Source organism: Mirounga angustirostris, unplaced genomic scaffold (genome assembly GCF_029215605.1).
Source record: "Mirounga angustirostris isolate CCGP_5_RB_7025 unplaced genomic scaffold, mMirAng1.0.hap1 SCAF_3, whole genome shotgun sequence".
Classification (NCBI taxonomy): domain Eukaryota; kingdom Metazoa; phylum Chordata; class Mammalia; order Carnivora; family Phocidae; genus Mirounga; species Mirounga angustirostris.
The window spans coordinates 86,422,821-86,443,149 of NW_026991711.1; the positions used below are offsets into that span (position 1 = coordinate 86,422,821).

At 41.3% G+C, this 20,329-nt stretch overlaps 1 long non-coding RNA gene across 1 annotated transcript in view; it reads right to left on the bottom strand.

The window, feature by feature from the left end:
- Positions 1 to 20,329, bottom strand: part of LOC135363861 (uncharacterized) — a 54,799-nt gene that overhangs the window by 11,784 nt on the left and 22,686 nt on the right. The gene's annotated exons all lie outside the window — the stretch shown is intronic.

Genomic DNA, 20,329 nt, shown 5'->3' on the forward strand with positions numbered 1-20,329 from the left:
TATGGTATTGCAAAGTGTGTATTTTTTGTTGTACGTGTTCATTGACGTTTCCCTTCTGTTGTCTCTATAGTCATCCAGTGACCTGACAAAGATTTCCTTAAATGTGGCTCCCGAGAGAGAGAGAAAAATACATCCTGTCTTTAAATTCTTTCATGGCTGGGAGGCACTTCAGCTCATGGGAGTTGAAACAACCACCAACTTCCATGCCTGCCACACCCTGATCAAAAACAGAATCAGAATGCACAACCCTGACTTTTGGAGAACAAACTTGTTCTTGCCCACTCTAGCTCCAACAAGCCACACCAGGACCATGGGCTGCTGACCCTATCGCTGCCTGCTCCAGGGCTGGAGGATGGGAAATGGTATCCCCTTTCTCACCAAAGTTGCAATTGAGAAAATTTACCAGCCTCCTCATCAAACTCTCTGCTGGATGCTGCAAATGTTTCACATACTCCAGAGTTACCAGTGTCTAATTTTTCAGGCAATTTCCTGCCAATCTTCCTACTTAGCCATCTTCCCTGATGTCACTACAGTGGATTTTTGTATATTCATCTTGGGTCCTGTAAACTTGCAAAACTTGTTTATGAATTCTAATGTTTTTTTAATGGATTCCTTAGGATTTTTCTATATATAAGACCATGTCATCTACAAAGAGAGAGTTTTGCTTTTTCTTTTCCAGTCTGGACACATTTTATTTCATTTTCTTGTCTAATTATCCTAGCTATAACTTTTAGTAAATATTGAATAAAAGTATTGAGGACATCCTTGTCTTTTTCCTGAACTTAGGGGAAAGACCTTTAGTATTTCACCATTAAGTGTGGTGTTAGATGTGGGTTTTTCATAGATATCTTTATGAATCCAGTAAGTTTCCTTCTCTTTTGTTGAGTGTTTTTATCATGTAAGGATATTGCATTTTGTCAAATGCTTTTTCTTCATCTATTGAGATGACCATGTGGATTTTGTTCTTTATCCTATTAATGTGATATATTAATTGATTTTCAGATGTTAAATCAGCATTGCATTCCTTTGGATATATCCCATTGATGATCATGTATACTCCTTTTTATTTATAAATGGATTTCATTTGCTAATTTTTGTTTTTAGGTTTTTTTGTTTATTTGTTTGTTTTTGTATATAGCCATGAAAGATACTGCTCTGTACGTGTGTGTGTGTGTGTGTGTGTGTGTGTGTGTGTTATCTTTCTCCATTTTGGTATCAGGGTAATGCCTCAGAATTCATCAGTGAAGTCATATGATCCTGGGATTTTCTTTGTGGGAACTTTTTTTTATTGCTATCTCAATCTGTTTAATTACTATAGATCTATTCAGATCTGTTTCCTCTTGAGTCAGTGTTGATGGTTTGTGTCTTTCTAAGAATTCATCCATTTCATCTATGTTATCTAATTTTTTAGCTTAAAGTTGTTTCTAGTATTCCCTTATGATTCTTTTTTAGTTCTGTAGTGTTGATAGTTTAATGTCCCCTCTTTAATTTCTGATAATAGTAATTTGTGATTTCTATTTTTTCCTTTGTTAGCCTAGTTATAGTTTTACCAATCTGATTGATACTTTTATTTTTTAAAGATATTATCCATTTATTTATTTATTTATTTATTTATTTATTTATTTATTTGAGAGAGAGATTGAGAAACAGAATGAGAGGGGAGAGGGTCAGAGGAGAAGCAGGCTCCCCACTGAGCCAGGAACCCAATGAGGGACTCCATCCCAGGACTCCAGGATCATGACCTGAGCCGAAGGCAGTTGCTTAACCAACGGAGCCACCCAGGCACACCTGATTGATTTTTTCTTTTTAAGATTTTATTTATTTATTTGACAGAGAGAGAGACAGCAAGAGAGGGAACACAAGCAGGGGGAGTGGGAGAGGGAGAAGCAGGCTTCCCGTGGAGCAGGGAGCCCGATGTGGGGTTCAATCCCAGGACCCTGGGATCATGACCTGAGCTGAAGGCAGACGCTTAAAAACTGAGCCACCCAGGCGCCTCTTGATTGATATTTTTAAAGAACTAACTTTTGGGGTGCCTGGGTGGCTCAGTTGGTTAAGCATCTGACTCTTGGTTTGATCAGGTCATGATCTTAGGGTTGTGAGATTGAGCTGCGCATTGTCAGGCTCTGCACTCAGCAGGGAGTCTGCTTGAGATTCTCTCTCTCTTTCCCTCTACCCCCCCCCCACCTTTTCTCTCCCTCTCTCTCTCTCTGAAATAAATAAATAAATCTTTAAAAAATAAAGAACCAACTTTTGGGGGCACCTTCGTGTCTCAGTTGGTTAAGCATTTGCCTTCAGCTCAGGTCATAATCTTGGGGTTCTGGGATCTAGCTTTGCATCAGGCTCCCTGCTCAGTGGGGAGTCCGCCTCTCCCTTTCCCTCTGTCCTTCCCCCAGACTGTGCTGTCTCTCTCTCTCTCTCTCCAATAAATAAATAAAATCTTTAAAAAAAAAAAAAACTGCACTGTTAAAAAAAAGAAGAATCAACTTTTGGTTTTATTGATTTTCTCCATTGATTTCCTATTGTCAATTTCATTTATTTCCATTGTGATTTTAATTATTTCTACTCCTCGCTCTAGGCTGAAATTGCTATTCTTTCTCTGGTTTCCTAAAGTGGAAGCTTACTTTATTTTATTCTTAGATCTTTTTTTTTTCTACTATATATGTTTAGGGCCATGAATTCCCTTCTAAACATTGCTTTCACTGAATTCCACAAATTTGGAACTTTGTATTTCATTTTCATTTAGTTCAAAATGGTTACCTTCTCTTAAGACTTCTTCTTTGACCCATATGCTATTTAAAAGTGTGTGGTTTAATCTCCAAGTATTTGGGGATTTTCCAGCTATCTTTCTGTTACTAATTTCTTTAGTATTAAATTTGTTAAGATGTATTTTATGGCCCAGAATGTGATTTATCTTAGTAAATCTACTCTGCCATTAATGGAAGTCCCTATCCTGACATTTATAGTAATCACATTTTAAAATTTCTCTATAGTTTTAAGAACCAAGTGTATTTCTCTTAACATTACAGTTTATCTTGCCTGTTTTCTTATTGTCTTTGATACACCTTTTAAATCTTTAGTCTAGGGCACCTGGGTGGCTCAGTTGGTTAAGTGACTGCCTTCAGCTCAGGTCATGATCCTGGAGTCCCAGGATCAAGTCCCACATCGGGCTCCCTGCTCAACAGGGAGTCTGCTTCTCCCTCTGACCCTCCCCCCTCTCATGCTCTCTCTCTCTCTCTCAAATAAATAATAAAAAATCTTTTTAAAAAAATTCTTTAGGGGCGCCTGGGTGGCTCAGTCATTAAGCATCCGCCTTTAGCTCAGGTCATGATCCCAGGGTCCTGGGATCGAGCCCCACATCGGGCTCCCTACTCTGCAGGAAGCCTGCTTCTCCCTCTCCCACTCCCCCTGCTTGTGTTCCCTCTCTTGCTGTGTCTCTCTCTGTCAAATAAATAAGACCTTAAAAAAATAAAAATAAATAAATAAAAATAAAAAATAAAAAAAAATCTTTAGTCTGTAGGTGGCCCTTGTTTTTTTCTTACAACTTATTTGTAAAGACACTCAATCCTTTAACTTGAAGTTTCCTGCAGTCTGATTTTTTGCTGATTGTACTTAATACTATAGTTCAAACATGATTCTCTGTCCTCTGGATTCAGAGTCTTGGTCAGCTCATATTTGACTTTTTATTTTGGAAGACTACTTATGGTATCGTGTTCTTTCATTAGGAGTTACTTATTGGTTGATTGTATCTTTTTGTAGGAGCATCCTTAGGCTGGCTCTTGATTCTTTTTGATATGATTTTGCTATCCGGTATGGCAAGAATATTCTAGACACATCTTATATGTTTCCTGCTCTTTGGTCATTTCTCCAAGAATCCCTGGTTTTATTTATGGGGAAGTAGTATTTTAATAGCACAATCTAGGCAGTGGGGCATGGTCATTGCTTTTTGGTTTGTAATTGTTGCTAGGACTCTAGTAGATAGATACACAGACATACCAGGTTTATCCACTGTAAAGTCACCCCTCCCTCCCTCCTTTCTATAATCACAAAATATGGCTCACATTCAGGGGGTGGGGAATTAAGCTCCACCTCCTTCAAGGGCCCCCCCATTTTTTAAATAGTTGTGCTATACCTACAATACCAGAGCATATTGACAGTAGGTAGCATACTCTCCCTGTTAACCTTCAATTAGTGTTAATTTCTAGAAAAAAACTGTGTATTTAATGCTCACCACCAGTGCTTATGTCAGTGCCTCAGTCATTTTGTTGTCTGGAACTTGCTCTCTGGTAGATTTCTCAAGAAGGCCTCAGTGATACATTATTTTTGTTCTAGTGTATCACTAATGGTCTGCCCACACCTTTCATAGTTGACTCTCAGCTTGACTGACTTTAATAAAATTCTTGATTCACATATAGTTTACCTTTTTATTTTACAAGAAACAAAATAGATACTTTACCCAAAAATTGTATATATATGTTTTTCATTCAAACTGGCACACAAGTGTTTTAAAAGTCTCACATATATTAACTTTTATCATTTCAGTAGCACGGGATTGGTATTTTTTTTTTTAAGATTTTATTTATTTATTTGAGAGACAGAATGAGAGAGAGCACATGAGAAGGGTTAGGGTCAGAGGGAGAAGCAGACTCGCTGCTGAGCAGGGAGCCCGATGCAGGACTCGATCCAGGGACTCCAGGATCATGACCTGAGCCGAAGGCCGTCGCTTAACCAACTGAGCCACCCAGGCGCCCACGGGATTGGTATTTTTAAAGCACTCACGGATTTTTGGGTAGCAGGTTGCTGCAATTATTGCATTTGGGATGTGAATCATTCCTGCTTTTTCTTCTCATTACATCTATCCATATTTTCATTGTTCGTTTTCCAAGCTGTGTAACAAATTACCAGAAACTTAGCAGGTTAAGGGGTGCCTGAGTGGCTCATTCGGTTAAGCATCTGACTCCTGATTTCTGCTCAGGTCATGATCTCAGGGTCATGGGATCGAACCCATGCTCAGCAGGGAGTCTGTTTGAGATTCTCTCCCTCTCCCTTTGCCCCTCCCCCCACTCACGTACGTTGTCTTTCCCTCTTTTTCTCTCTCTCCTCTCTAAAATAAATAAATAAATCTTAAAAAAAAAAAAAAAAAAAACTTAGGTTAAAACATTTATCATTCCAGTTTCCATGCTTCGGGAGTCCAGTATAACATAGCTACAGCCTTAATCAGGGTCTCACAAGGTTGCACTCATGGTATCAGCCAGGGCTGGGAGCTCATCTGAGTCCTCCCTCAGGCTCACAGGTTTTTGGCAGGATTCATTTCCTATTGAATGCAAGGTTACTTGCCTTTTCAAGGCCCAAGGAGTGCTTTTCTGGCCTTACAGCATCAAAGGGAAGGTGGGTGTAGTTACCACAAAGGACAGCAGATCAAAGCAAGCAGAATAGTCTGACTGGCACGGACCTATGGCACTAGCTGGTTACATGATGGTGCTCCTAGAAATGAAATCAATAAGAAGCCTACCAAATTCTTACTTGATCTATATAAGCAGAAAAGTTCTAGGTCAAGAGAACAAAAGTCTAATTGAAATCATAAAATAGAGAGTCACAGCCCCTCAATCAATTCCCAGACTTGAGCCAGTTCACAGATCAGAAACCCCTGGAATGAACAGGGGAAATGGGTCCCTTTGAGGAAGGACCCCAGTATTCTACCAAAATTTATACTCTTAATCTTTCTCCCGGCCTTCCCCAAAAGGACCTACTGCCATTTACCAGGATAACTGCAGTGGGGAGAAGGAAATGATCAGACTTCTCAGGGACTACTGGACACTGGCTGTGAATAGGCATTGACTTCAGGAGATCCAAAATGTCATGGTGGCCCTCTCATCAGAGTAGGGGCTCAAGGGAGCCAGGTGATCAATGGAGTTTTAACTCTGGTCCACCTCATTTGTGAGCCCAGTGGGTCCCCCAAGCCCATCTTGTGGTTATTTCCCCAGTTCCAGAATGCATAATTGGAGTAGACATAACTTGCAGCCGACAGAATCCCCATATTTGTTCTCCAACCTGTGCAGTGAGGTCTATTACGGTGGGAAAGGCCAAGTGGAAACCATTATAACTGTACAAACCTAGGAAAATAGCATATCAAAAGCATTCGGCATTCCTGGAGGGACCCATTGTGCTCTGCTATGCAGAAGATGGATGGGTCTTAGGAAATAACATCAGATGATCACAAGCTAAACCAGGTAGTAACTCCGGGTGAAGCTCCTGTACCAGCTGTGGCTTCATCATTGTGCAAATTAACATCCCCTGGTGCCTGGTATGCAGCTGTTGATCAGGCAAATGATTTTTTCTCCATACCTGCCCATAAAGCCCACCAGAGCCAGCCTTCAGCTGGCAAGACCAGCAATACACCTGCACTGTCCTATCTTAGGAGGATATCAACTCTCCAACCTCTTTGGATTTTGGAAGCAACATACTCCTCATTTGGGTGTGTTACTCTGGCCCATTTACCAAGTGACCCAAAATGCTGCAAGTTTTTCCTGGGGCCCAGAACAAGAGAAGGTTCTGCAACAGTCCAGGTTGCTGTGCAAAGCTGCTCTGCCACGTGGGCCATATGACCCCCAGGTCCAGTGGTGCTTGAAGTGGCAGCAACAGATAGGGACGCTACCTGGAGCCTTTCACAGGCCCCTACAGGTTTTTGTTCTTGTTTTAAGATTTTATTTATTTGACAGAGACACACAACGAGAGAAGGAACACAAGCAGGGGGAGTGGGAGAGGGAGAAGCAGGCTCCCCGCAGAGCAGGGAGCCCGATGCGGGACTCGATCCCAGGACCCTGGGATCATGACCCGAGATGAAGGCAGACGCTTAACAACTGAGCCACCCGGGCGCCCCAGGCCCCTATAGGTTTATTGCATTGCACGTCTTTAGGATTTTGGAATAAGGCCCTGCCATCCTCTACAGATAGCTACTCCCTTTCAAGAAATAGCTCTTGGCCTGCTTCTGGGCCCTAGAAGAGACTGAAGGCTTGACTATGGGCCACCAAATTATGTGTGACTTCAGCTGCCCGTCATGAACTGAGTGTTACTTGACCCACCAAGCCGTAAAGTTGGGCATGCACAGCAACACTCCAGCATCAAATGAAAGCGGTATATATGTGATCAAACCCAGGCAGGCCCTGAGATGCAAGTAAATTACATGAGGAAGTGGCCCAATGCCCATGCTCCTCACTCCTACTACATGGCCTTCTTGCCTCCATCCTGCACCTGTTGCCTCATGGGGAGTTATCTATGATAAACTAACAGAGGAAGAAAAGACTCAGGCCTGGGTTTACACATGGTTCTGCATGATATACAAGCACCACCCGGAAGTGGGCAGTTATAGCCCTGCAGCCCCTTTCTGAGACATCCTTCAAAAACAGTGGTGAAGGGAAATCCTCCTAGTGGGAAGAACTTCAGATAGTACACCAGCTTGTTCACTTTTCTTGGAAGAAGTGGCAAGATGTGCAATTATACACTGATTCATGTCTGAGCCAATGATTTGGTTCAATGATCAAAGACCTGGAATATGATTGGAAAATTGGCGACAAAGAAATTTGGGGAACAGGTATGTGAAAAGAACATCTCTGGGTAAAAAAAACGTGAATATATTTGTGTCCTATGTGAATGCTCACCAAAGAATGACCTTAGCAGAAGAGGATGTTAATAATCAAGTGGATAGGATGACCCATTTTATGGGTATCAGTCAGCCTTTCCCCAGGCACCCCTGGTGTCGCCTAACTGGCTCATAAACGAAGAGGCCATGATGGCAGAAATGGAGGTTATGTATGGGCTCAGCAACATCAAGGCTGACCTGGCTGTGACCACTGCTGAGTGCCCAAACTGCCAGCAGCAGGGACCGACCCTGAGCCCCCAATATGGCACCATTCCCCAGGGTGATCAGCCAGCTACCTGGTGGCAAGTTGATTACATTAGACAGCTTCCATCAGGGAAGGGACAGTGTTTTGTTCTTACTGGAAAAGACACTCTGGATATGGATATGCCTTCCATGCATGCAATGCTTTTGCCAAAAATACCACCCGTAGAACTACAGAATGCCTTATCCTCCATCATGGTATTCCGCACAGCATTGCCACAGTTTAAGAAATTCACTTCACGGCAAAAGAAGTGAAGCAATGGGCTCATGCTCGTGGAATTCACTCTTACCATGTCCCCACCATCCTGAAGTAGCTGGCTTTGGAAACTCAGTTACAGCTCCAGCTTGGTGGCAGTACCTTGCAGGACTGGGGCAAGGTTCTCCAAAAGGCTATATATGCTGTAAAACAGCAACTAATATATGGAGCTATTCCTCCCCAAGCCAGGATTCAGGGGTAGAAATGGGAGTGACACCACTCACTGTTATCCACAAGCAAAATGTTTGCTTCCTATTCCTATGACTTTATACTCTTCCTGGCCTAGAAATCTTAGTTCCAAAGGAAGGGATGCTTCTACCAGGAGACACAACAAAGATTCCATTGAAATGGAAGTGAAGACTGCCACCCAGCTACTTTGGGCTCCTCATGCCTCAATATCAACAGGCAAGGAAGGAGGTTACTGGGGTGATTGGTCCTGACTACCAAGGGGAAATTGAAGTACTCCATGATGGAGGAAAAGAAGAGCATATCTGGAATTCAGGACACCCTTAAGCTGTCTCTTAGTATTTCCATGTCCTGTTATTAATGTTGATACCATGATGGTGGAATAGGCATTCTGTAATTCTATGGATGGTAGTTTTGGCAAAAGCATTGCATGCATGGAAGGCAAATCCATATCCAGAGTGTCTATTCCAGTAAGAACAAAACACTGTCCCTTCCATGATGGAAGCAGTCTAATGTAATCTAGGCAGGACTAGTAATGACCCAGACCCTTCAGAAATGAAGGTTTGAGTCACCCCACCAGGTAAAGAACCACGACCAGCTGAGGTACCAACTGAAGGCAAAGTGAATACAAAATGGTTAGTAGAAGAAGGTGGTTATAGGGGTGCCTGGGTGGCTCAGTTGGTTAAGCGACTGCCTTCGGCTCAGGTCATGATCCTGGAGTCCCTGGATTGAGTCCTGCATCGGGCTTCCTGCTCGGGAGGGAGTCTGCTTCGTCCTCTGACCCTATCCCCTCTCAGGTGTTCTCTCTCTCTCATTCTCTCTGTCTCAAATAAATAAATAAAATCTTTAAAAACAAAAAGAAAAAAAAGAAGGTGGTTATAAATACCAGCTGCGACCACATGGCCAGTTACAGAAATGAGGACTGTAATTGCTATGAGTATTTCCTCCTTATTTTGTATTGAATACACTTGTGTTTATATATAAACACATATAAAAATATATAATATATATTAAGAAAATATCTTTGTTTCCTCTCCTCTCTCTTTTTTTTTTTTTTTAGATTTTATTTATTCATTTGCTAGAGAGAGCATAGGCGAGAGAGAGTGAGCGAGAGTACAAGCAGGGGGAGCTGCAGGCAGAGGGAGAAGCAGGCTCCCTGCTGAGCAAGGAGCCTGATGCAGGACTCGATCCCAGGACCCTGGGATCATGACCTGAGCTGAAGGCAGCCGCTTAACCGACTGAGCCACCCAGGCATCCCTGTTTCCTCTCCTCTCTTATCCTTTTATCATGTAACATAGACATGCTGACTTTATATCATGGTGCTAGGGACTGTTAATTTTACATCATTGTATTTGAGCTATGAAATATCAAAGTAAAGAGGAAACATCATTCAAGGACTTTACATTCTCTTCTGGGAAAGGGGTTAGTGGGTTTTGGGTTGTATGCAGGATAGTAGTATCATGTTAAGAGAAATTATGATCTTGTTACTGTGTTACTTTGGAGATTAAGTATGACTTAAGGAGATGTATATAGTTGACAAGGGGTAGACTTGTTATGGTTAATTTATGTGTCAACTTGACTGGGCTAAAGAATGCCCCAAAAGTTGGTAAACATTATTCCTGATTGTGTCTATAAGAGTGTTTCTAGAAGAGATTACCATTTGATTCAGTAGAGATCCACCCTCACCAATATGGTCAAATACCACCTAATCCATTGAGGGCCCAAAAGGAACAAAAAGCAAAAGAAGAGTGAATTCATTCTCTCTTCTTGGGCTGGGCCGTTTTTTCCTGCCCTTGGACATTGGCCTGGTTATTGGGCCTTCACACTCTGGACTTACATCAGCAGCCCCTTGGTTCCCAGGCCTTCAGCTTAGACCAAATTATACCATCAGCTTTCCTGGTTCTGTAGCTTACAGACAGCAGTGTGTGGGACTTCTTAGCCTCCATCACCACATGAGCAAAGTCGTATAATAAATCTCAGATAGATAGATGATAGATAGATAGATAGATAGATAGATAGATAGATAGATATTGATATCCTATTGCAGACATATATATGGGATATAAATAATATAAATGTAAATAGATACAAATATATCTCCTGTTGGTTCTATTTCTCTGGAGAACCCTACTACACTGTTTCCATGATTCAGGAGGTCAGCACTGGGACCTTGATCAGGGTCTCACAAGGCTGCAATGATGCTATCAGCCAGGGCTGGAAGCTCATCTGAGTCCTCTTCTAGGCTTACGCATTTTTGGCAGAATTCATTTCCTGTTGAATTAATGGTTTGCCTTTTCAAGGCCCAAAGGAGTGCTTTTCTGGCTTCACATTTCTCATTTCTGGGAAGGCCTCTTTTAAAGGGCTCGCCTGATTAGGTCAGGACCACCCAGGCTGATCTCTCTTTTAATTAACTTAAAGCTGACCCATTATAGACCTTAATCACATCTGCAAAATCCCTTCAGTTTTGCCATATGATGAAACCAAATCATGGAAGTGAAATCCTATCGTATCCACATTCCCACCCACACTCAGAGTGTAGATTATAGAGACCATGTACACCAAGGGCAGGAATCTTGAGGGTCATCTTAGACTTCTGCCTACTATAGGTGGATTTAAGAGCAGGTTTTTAAAAAATACTTATTTACTTATTTTAGAGAGAGAGAAAGAGAGGGAGTGGCAGGAGGCAATGAGGGGGAGAGGGAGAGAGAGAATCTCAAGCAGACTCCCTACTGAGTGTGGAGCCCGATACGGGGCTCGATCTCCCATCCCCAAGGTCATGACCTGAGCCAAAATCAAGAGTCAGACACTCAACTGACTGAGTCACCCAGGTGCCCCAAGAGCAGTTGTTTTTAAGTGTGTAACATAATTATATATTGGAAAACATGCCACTTTCTCTTCTGACTTCATCATCATCATGCCTTGAATTTCTGATGTGAACAAGGCCTAGGGCTAAGTCTGAGGACAGACAAGCAAAGCATGGTTTGTACTTTCCTGGCTGTTTTATTGTAGACTGTGTACATAAAATGGAAAGGTGGCAATAGACAGCAGATGTGTTAAGCAGTAAACCAGAAGTATAAAATAAAAGTGCTTTCAGGTTTAGAGAAGGAAATGATTACAGAGAGGAGTGACAGAGGGGGTTAGCAAATGAACTGGATCTTGAAATTGATCATGGAATTGAACAAACATTTATTAAGCCCTATGTGACACTATGGGGCCAGAAAGATGAATCAAACCGTCTCTGCCTTCCAGGAATGTATGGTCTGGTGGGAGAAACAACCCTGAGCCAAACAAATGTGGGCAGATTAAAAAGTTGGTGCACTGGGTTGCCTGGGAGGCTCGGTTAAGTGTCCTACTCTTGATTTCGGCTCAGGTTGTGATCTCAGGGTCATGAGATTGAGCCCCTTGTGGGGCTCCATTCTCAGCAGGAAGTCTGCTTGAGATTCTCTCTCCCTCTGCCCCTCCCCCACCCATGCATGTGCTCTCTCTCTCAAATAAATAAATAAATCTTTGGGGGAAAATGTTGGTGCATTGAAGAAAGAATACAGAAGAGAGAAATCCCATAAATTTTAAAGGATAAATAGGAGTCTGCCAGGTAACTGAGGTTTAAAATATCTTTGCAGGGACACCTGGGTGGCTCAGTCAGTTAAGCATCTGCCTTCAGGTCAGGTCATGATCCCAGGGTCCTGGGATTGAGTCCGGCATCGGGCTCCTTGCTCAGTGGGAAGCCTGCTTCTCCCTTTGCCTGCCGCTCCCCCTGCTTGTGCGCTCTCTCTCGGACAAATAAATAAATCTTAAAAAAATATATATATATATCTTTGCAGAAGAAGGGAAAGACAAGAAATGACAAGGCAGGGCGCCTGGGTGGCTCAGTTGGTTGAGAGACTGCTTTCGGCTCAGGTCATGATCCTGGAGTGCCGGGATCGAGTCCCGTGTAGGGTTCCCTGCTCAGCGGGGAGCCTGCTTCTCCCTCTGACCCTCCCCCCTCTCATGCTCTCTCTCTCTCTCTCTCTCTCTCATTCTCTCAAATAAATAAATGAAATCTTAAAAAAAAAAAAAGAAATGACAAGGCAAGGTGTGAGAGGAAGAACGAAAGAGAGAGATCATGACAAACATGTGTCAGAGACCAAGTCTTGGGGCCTTGTATGTCTTGCTACATAACTGTGACATAACCTTGAGAGTCCTGAGAATACTATAAGGGGCTTGGAGAGGAAGTGGAGGACACTAAAGGCACCAACTAGGATTCCACCACCCGCCCCCACCTCCGCCGCACTTATTCAAGTCCCCTGGGGTGAGCTCATGAATATCCCGAAGCCTCAGTTGCCACATCTGTTAAACTGGGGTAATAATAGCTCCTATTTCTGAGGTGTTGATGAGATGGTTGAATGGAATATTCTGTGTGAAGCCTTTTTTAAGACAGCACCATGGAGCCGGCATTCAGACAGTGATGAATATCAGAAGTGAGGGATCTCTAGAAATGAGTAAAGTGTTGAAGTGGGGAGAGAGGAATGGGTGAGGGTGGCCAAAAGGTACAAACTTCCAGTTATAAGATAAATAAGTCCTGGATGGGGCGCCTGGGTGGCTCAGTCGGTTAAGCGTCTGCCTTCAGCTCAGGTCATGATCCCAGGCTCCTGGGATCAAGCCCCGCATCGGGCTCCCTGCTCAGCAGAGAGCCTGCTTCTCCCTCTCCCTCTGCCTGCCGCTCTGCCTACTTGTGCTATCTCTCTGTCAAATAAATAAATTTTAAAAAAAGAAAAAAAAAAGTCCTGGAGATGTAATGTGCAGCAAAGTGACTGCAGTTAACAACATTATTTGAATTTTTTGAAATTTGAAAGTTGCTAAGAGAGATCTTAAAAGTACTCATCACAAGGAAAAAAATTATAACTGTGAAATGATGGATTTAACTAGAGTTTTTGTGCTCATGATTTTGCAGTATAGACATATATCAAACCATTACATTGTATTCACAAAACTAACACAATTTTATATTTCAGTCATATCTCTATAAAGCTAGGGGGAAAAGATGATTAAAGAGCAACATTGCAGTGATAGGGGCGCCTGGGTGGCTCAGTCATTAAGCGTCTGCTCAGGACATGATCCCAGGGTCCTGGGATCGAGCCCCGCATCGGGCTCCCTGCTCCGCGGGAAGCCTGCTTCTCCCTCTCCCACTCCCCCTGCTTGTGTTCCTGCTCTTGCTATCTCTCTCTCTGTAAAACAAATAAATAAAAATCTTAAAAAAAATAAAGTGCAACATTGCAGTGATATTAAGGAATGAAATTGCTTTGAAAGGTGTTTGAAAAATTTAAGATGGTAAATTTTTGAAGTCATGACTTATACTTTTTTCTTTTTAATTTTAATTTTATTTGGTAAGTCTTAACATAAGATCTACCCTTTTTATAGATTTTCAATTGTACAAAGCAATAGTGTTAACTATAGGCACAATGTTGTACAGCAGATTTCTAGAACTTTTTCATCTTGTATTACTAAAACTTTATACCTGTTGATTAGCAACTCCCCATTTCCCCTACCCACCTGCTCCTGGCAACCACTCTTCTGCTCTATGCTTCTATGAGTTTGACCATTTTAGATACCTCATACAAGTAGACTCACAGTATTTTTTCTTCTGTGACTGGCTTATTTCACTTAGTATAATGTCCTCAAGATTTATCCATATTGTTGCATATGACAGCATTAAATTTTGTTTTGCTTAAATTTAAAGACCAAAAAACTAAAACGAAATAGAGGGAATTACTGAGTTTTGGTACAAGAGATGTTAATTCTTTTTTGAAACTCCCCCTTGAAGGGGAGCAGAATATGCTAATCTACCACTTTGGCATGTGGATTATTATGAGCTGAGGTCAATCAAGATCCAGAAGACTCAGGAAAAGCTTTTTACCTCCCCTTTAACTGCCTGAAAGAATTTAGATAGAAGGTCTGGTCTATTTAAACTATCACCAGAAATATCTACAAAGAATATGGAGTAGGCATGGTAAACTGGGGGAGGGACACTGGAGATCAAATTCCTCTGTGTCCCACTGTCTTCACAAAGCATGCCAAACATGTTTACCAAACATCTGCTCTTCCTGTTTTCCCATACATTTTCTTCTTCCCCACCTTTGAAGTCCCAGGCCCCTACCCCTTCTCTTCTGCTCAGGACAGTGTATGTCTTAATTGCCTGACTGCCTATGTACCTCGTATTCACATGAGCCTCCTGTACATGTATAATTAAATTTGTTTTTCTCTTGTTAATCTGTCCTATGTCAATTTAATTATTAAGACAGCCAAAGAAACTGGAAGGGAAGAAGGAGAAGTTTTCCTCCCCTACACTCTTCTAGTATACAAGCAAACCTCGTTTTATTGCCCTTAGCTTTATTGTGCTTCACGGATACTGCATTTTTTAGAGATTGAAGATTTGTTGCAACCCTGCATTGGGCAAGTCTCTTGGCATTATTTTCCCAATAGCATCTGCTCACTTCGTGTCTCTGTGTCACATTTTGCTAATTCTTGCAGTATCTCAAACTTTTTCATTATTATTATATTTGTTACAGCAATCTGTGATCAGTGATCTTTGATGTTACTATTGTCATTGTTTTTGAGTGCCACAAACCACATCCATGTAAGATGATTAACTTAATGGATAAATGTGTGTGTTCTGACTGCCCCACTGACCAGCCATCCCCCTGTCTCCCTCCCTCTGCTCAGGCTTCCCTATTCCCTGAGATGCAACAATGCTGAAATTAGGACAATAACCCTACAATGGTGTCTAAGTGGTCAAGTGAAAGGAAGAGTCGCACATCTCTCACTTTAAATAAGAAACTAGAAATGATTAAGCTTAGTGAGGAAGATATGTCAGGAGCCAATACAGGCCAAAAGCTAAGCCTCTTACACCAAACAGTCAGCCAAGATGTGAGTGCAAAGAAAAAGTTCTTAGAGGAAATTAAAAGAGCTACTCCAGAGAACACATGAATGATAAGAAAATGAAACAGCCTTATTGCTGATATGGAGAAAGTTTGAGTGGTCTGGATAGATCTAACTTGCTACAACATTTCATTAACCATAGCCTAGTCTAAAGCAAGACCTTAATTCTCTTCAATTCTATGAAGGGTGAGAGAGGTGAGGAAGCTGTAGGGAAAAAGTCTGAAGCTAGCAGAGGTTGGTTCACGAGGTTTAAGAAAAAAAGCCATATCTATAGTATCAAACTGCAAGGTGAAGCAACACGTGCTGATGTAGAAGCTGCACCAAGTCTCTAAAAGATCCACCTAAGATCATTAGTGCAGGCTGCTAAACTAAACAACAGATTATCAGTGTAGACAAAACAACCTTCTATTGGAAGAGGATGCCATCCTGGACTTCCACAGCTGGAGAGAAGATGTCAATGCCTGGCTTCAAAGCTTCAAAGGACAGGCTGACTCTCTTAGTAGGAGCTAATGCAGCTGGTGACTTTAAGTTGACCCCAATGCTCACAACCATTCTGAAAATCCTAGAGCCCTTAAGAATTATGTTTAAGTGTAATCTGCCTGTGCTCTATAAAGGGAAAAACAAAGCCTGGATGACAGTACATCTATTTATAACATGGTTTACTGAGTATTTTAAGCCCATTGTTGAGACCTATTGCTCAGAAATTAATATCTCTTTCAAAATACTACTGCTCAGAGACACCTAGGTGGCACCTTCAGCTCATGTCATGATCTCAGGGTCCTGGGATCAAGCCCTGCATCGGGCTCCCTGCTCAGTGGGGAGTCTGTTTCTCCCTCTCCCTTTGCCCCTCCCCCCCCACTGGTTTTCTTTCTCTCTTTCTCTCTCAAATAAATAAATAAAATCTTTTAAAAAAAGTATTACTGTTCATTGACAATGCACCTGGTCACCCAAGAGCTCTGATGGGTATGTGCAATGAGATTAATGTTGTTTTCATGTCTGCTAACACAACATACAGTTTTGCAGCCCATGGATCAAGGAGTAATTTTAATTTTAAAGTCTTATTATTTCATTTCGTGGATATAACTGCCATAGTGATTCCTCTGATGGACCTGGGAAAAGTTCATTGAAAACCTTCTGGAAAGGATTCACCATTCCAGATGCCATCAAAAACATCTATGATTCATGGGAAGAGCTTAAAATATCAACATTAACTGGAGTTTGGAAGAAGGTGATTCCAACCCTCATGGATGACTTTGAGGGGTTCCAGACGTCAGTGGAAGAAGGGACTGCAGATGTGGTAGAACTAGCAAGAGAAGTAGAATCAGAAGTGGAGCCTGAAGGGGCACTTGGGTGGCTCAGTCGGTTAAGTGTCTGACCTCAGCTCGGGTCATGATGTTGGGGTCCTGGGATTGAGCCCCACGTAGGGCTCTGCACTCAGTGGAGTGTCTGCTTGTCCCTTTGCTCCTCCCCCCTCCCCCTTTTCATGCTATCTCTCTGTCTCTCTCTCAAATAAATAAATAAAATCTTTAAAAAAAAATAAATGGAGCCTGAAGATGGGACTGAATTGCTGTAATCTCATGATAAAACTTGAACAGATGAGGAGTGGCTTCTTATGGATGAGCAAAGAAAGTGGTTTCCTGAGATGGAATCTGCTCCAGGTGAAGATGCTGTGAAGATTGTTGACATAACAACAAAGGATTTAGAATATCACATAAACTTAGTCAATAAAGCAGTGGCCGGGTTTGAGAAGATTGATTCCAATTTATTTATTTTTTTTTTAAAGATTTTATTTATTTATTTGACAGAGAGAGAGATAGCGAGAGCAGGAACACAAGCAGAGGGAATGGGAGAGGGAGAAGCAGGCTTCTTGCCGAGCAGGGAGCCCGATGCGGGGCTCGATCCCAGGACCCTGAGATCATGACCTGAGCCGAAGGCAGATGCTTAACGACTGAGCCACCCAGGCGCCCTGATTCCAATTTAAAAGAAGTTCTACTGTGGGTAAAATATTTTTAAACAACATCGCATATCATCAGAGAAATCATTCATGAAAGGAAGAATCCATTGATGGCACAGATTTCATTGTTGTCTTACTTTAACAAATTACCACAGCAACCCCCTCTTTCAGCAACCACCACCCTGGTCAGCAGCCATAAACATTGAGACAAAACCCTCCACGAGCAAAAAGATTATGACTCACTGAAAGCTCAAATAATGGTTTGCATTTTTTAGCAATCAACTGTTTTTTAAATTATGTACATAGTTTTTTAGACATAATGCTATTTCGCACTTAGTAGTCTACAGTATAGTGTAAACATAACTTTTATATGCACTGGGAAACCAAAAAATTCATTGGCCCTCTTTATTGCAATATTTACTTTATTGCAGTGGTCTGGAACCAAGCCTGCAATATTTCCACGGTATACCTATATAGTATGGTTTTCCCTGAAATGAACATACTTAAATCGCACATCACAGAGACAGGCACAAAGAAAAAGTGATATAGAACAATTACCATAAAGACCTTACTTGGGGTGCCTGGCTGGCTCAGTTGGTAGAGCATGCAACTCTTGGTTACGTTTCTGAACTGTAAGGATAAACATTTTTTCAGACATCTAAGCGTAAATAGCAAGCCTCCATTCAAAGACAATTCCATGGGGAAAGAATAGTCTTCAACATATGATACTAGGGCAATTGGATATCCACATGCAAAAGGATGGTTTTGGATCCTTACCTCATACTATATGTGAAAATTGGATCCAAATGGCCAAAAAATCTATATGTAAGAGCTAAAATCATAGAACTCTGAGAAGAAAACAGCATATTTAGTTAGGCAATAATTCCTTAGCTATAAAACCATGCATAAGTAACAAACTGAGGGTTCTAGAGGGGAGGAGGGTGGGAGGATGGGTTAGCCTGGTGATGGGTATTGAGGAGGGCACATTCTGCATGGAGCACTGGGTGTTATGCACAAACAATGAATCATGAAACACTACATCTAAAACTAATGATGTAATGTATGGGGATTAACATAAGAATAAAAATTTTTTTAAAAAACCATGCATAAGTGACAATAGAAAAAAATAAGTTGGACTTTATCAAAATGTAAAGCTTTTGTACTTCAAATGACATCACTAAAAAAATGAAAAGGCAGTCCACAGAATGGGAGAATATATTTATAAATCTTGTATCTGCTTAGGACTTGTATCTAGAATACTTAAAGAACTCTTGCAACTCAATAATAAGACAACCCAATTTTTTTAAATGGGTGAAGGATCTGAATAAACATTTGTTCAAAGAAGATGTGTAAATGGCCAGTTAAGTGCCTGCAATGATGCTTAACATCATTAATTATGCAAATAAACATAAGAAGATACCAATTAGCATTACTGTGATAAATAAGATAATAACAGGTGCTGTTCACAATGTGGAGAAACTGGAACCTTCATACACTCCAAGCTGGAATGTGAAATGGTGCAGCCACTCTGGAAAACAGGCAGTTCATCAGAATGTTAAACATAGTGTTACCATGTGATCCAGCAATTAGAATTGAAATGTATGTCCACCCAAAAACTTGATCATGAACTTTCATAATAGCCTAGAAGTGGGAACAATCTGGGGCGCCTGGGTGGCTCAGTCAGTAAAGCATCCAGCTCTTGGTTTTGGCCCAAGTCATGATCTCATAGGGTGTGGGATGGAGCCCTGAAACAAGATCTGCACTCAGCAGGGAGTCTGCTTGAAGATTCTCTCCCTCTGCCCCTCCCCTCGCTTAAGTGCTCTCTCTCTCTCTCAAATAAATAAATCTTAAAAAAATAAAAAATAAAGGGTGCCTGGGTGGCTCAGTTGGTTAAGCAACTGCCTTCGGCTCAGGTCATGATCCTGGAGTCCCTAGATCGAGTCCCGCATCGGGCTCCCTGCTCGGCAGGGAGTCTGCTTCTCCCTCTGACCCTCCCCCCTCTCATGAGCTCTCTCTCTCTCTCATTCTGTCTCAAATAAATAAATAAAAGCTTTAATTAAAAAAAAATAATAAATAAATAAATAAATAATAAAAATAAAAGTGGAAACAACTCAAATATCCATCAATTGTTGACTGTGTAAACAAAATGTGATACAGTGGAATATTACCTGACCATAAAATGGGATGAATTACTGATATATGATATGACATGAATGAGCCTGGAAAACATGGTGAGTGAAAGAAGCCAGACACAAAAGACCAAACATTGCATGATTCCATATATACCAAAATATCTAGAACAGCCAAATTCATAGATCAATGGTTGCCAAGGGCTGGAGGGAGGAGACATTGGGGAGTGGATAGGAGGTTTCTCTTTGGGGTGATAAAAATGTTCCAAAATTAGAGTATGGTGGTTGCAAAACTCTGTAAATATACGGAAATTCATTAAGTTATACACTTTTAACAGGTGAATTTTATGGCATGTAAATTATATCTCAGTAAAGCTATTTAAAAAAAAAAAGTTTCTTCAAGACCTCAAAAATAAGACTCACCTGACTTCACTGCCAAATTCAGTGACTATAAGGCAATGTCTAAACTCTAAGGGAAAGATTGCCCTAAAACTTTTACACACAGTCAAAATGTCTACTCAAATACAAAAGAAACAGACAGACTGCTGAAAAAGGTACACAAGGGTGAAATCTAGCCAAACAAGAAAGAGTCCAACTAAAGAATGTGACGCCAGAGAGGTGAAGGTAAAAGGATTGGAAGTGAAAATTGAATCAACTTAAATATAGAACCAAGATAAAACAATAGGAAAAATATGGCTTGAATAGAATGTAAATGTTATAAACAAAGAAAGAAAACTGAGTCCTTTCTTTCAGAGATGAGGAGAAAAATATTAAACTACTTTCCTCCTCCCTTCCTTCTGCCTTTTGAGTTTGTTCTCTATATACATGTTTTTTGACATAGTCAGTATGGCTCTAGGTTAGACTGTTTTACAGGAACGAACAACTCCAAAATCTGTTGGCTCAACAGCACAAGTTTATTCCTTCCTTAGGTTATATATCTAACACTGGTTGTCCCAGGGCTCTGTGCTACACACTCACCTTGAAACCTACAC